The 1,443-nt window shown below is 69.2% G+C and overlaps 1 protein-coding gene across 1 annotated transcript in view; it reads left to right on the top strand.

The window, feature by feature from the left end:
- NFIX (nuclear factor I X) overlaps positions 1-1,443 on the top strand; it is a gene marked incomplete in the record, with an annotated part of 69,602 nt that overhangs the window by 44,251 nt on the left and 23,908 nt on the right.

A 1,443-nucleotide genomic window follows, 5' to 3' on the forward strand; every position in this document is an offset into this window, starting at 1 on the left:
ACGGCGGGAGCAGCGCCGGAGGCGCCCACGTGGCAGTGGCTCCGGGGACCAGTCCCCGCAGCGGGAACCCGGCAGTGCCCAGCTCGCAGGACTTCCTGCTGCTCCCGGAGCTCCATTCGCCCAGCCTCAGCTGCCGGCCCGCCACCTTTGTCCAGCCCTCGTCCGTCTTTCCGTCTCCGGGCTCGGCCTCCACACCGGCTGCCTGGCCTTTCCAGTGGGCCGGGGCCCCTCCGGCTGGGCGCACGCTGAGGCCTCCCCTCCTCTACTGGCGCCTGGAGGGCTTGATCCTGGCACGGGACGGGCGGTCCATAGCGGACGCCCTCGGGCTGCAGGGCCCGGGCAGTGGCGCCTCAAGGCCGGGGTCCGAGGTGGCACCTCGGCCCCCAGCTGTGCCCTCCTGTACCACTGGGGTCCAGCGAGACCCAGAGAACCGGGGCGAGTGGCGGGAGAGAGTGACAAGGCGCAGGCCCGCGAGATACGCCGGGGCACCGGAGTGGCCTTCAGGGAGCGTGCCCTGCGCAGGGACTGGTCAGGGTGGGGTCGTTCAGATGGCGCACACACCCTGCTGAGCCGAGGGAGGTGTGCAAGGTGCTCCCCAACCAGGGCGCCGGCGGCCTCTGCGCCCTTTCCTCTCAAATCCGTGTCCTTGATTCATTGTAAGATTTTATTCGCCATCATTTTTCAGAATTTAAAAAGCCGGACAAGGCCGAGGGTAAGGGGGAGCGGGGCCTGAGGTGGTCGCCCTTCTCCTGCCGCACTGAGGCGGTGGCCAGGAGCATGGCGGCATCTGGCCAGAGGCAGGGCCTCGGCTTGGGGAGCAGGGCCTCCTCGCCTGGGTGCCGTCCCGCCCCAGCACCCAGCACCCAGCACCCACCCACTCCCTCTCTGCCCCGGGGTTGAGCTCCCAGGCTGACAGTGCCCTTCGGGGGCCTCCTGGCAGTAGGGGGGCCAGACTGGGGAGGCACGGTCTCTCCTCCAAGAATGGAGACCCTGTGAAACCCGGCCAGTCCCGCGGCACAGTTTGGGGACGGCACCTCTCCTGTCCTCGCCCTCCCAGCAGCCGGAGGTGGCCCAAACGCTGCCTTCCTCCTGCCCCGCAGCCTGCCCCGGCCCCTCCGCCACCCTCTCACCAGCTGTCGTGCCCGGGCATGCATTCTGGAGGTCCCCGTCGTGCCCTGGCACACAAAGCTTTGAGGACCCGGGGGCGGGGGCGGGGGGCTTTCCCAAGCTCAGCAAAATATTCACACACACACTCCACCCTGCCCCCAGCCCGCCGTGTGCTCCCACCGCACAATGGGCCCTTGTCTCGGGGCTCCCTTCGAGCAGCTGTGGCACTGGGGCATGAGACAGCCCAGACAGGCTGGCACAGAACGGGCGACCTCCCCCCTCGGGTTGCCAGGCACTGCCTGTGAGCATAAAGGTGAGGTGGGGGAGGGGCCGCCA

Source organism: Tupaia chinensis, unplaced genomic scaffold, assembly GCF_000334495.1.
Source record: "Tupaia chinensis unplaced genomic scaffold, TupChi_1.0 Scaffold138060_1, whole genome shotgun sequence".
Lineage (NCBI taxonomy): Eukaryota > Metazoa > Chordata > Mammalia > Scandentia > Tupaiidae > Tupaia > Tupaia belangeri.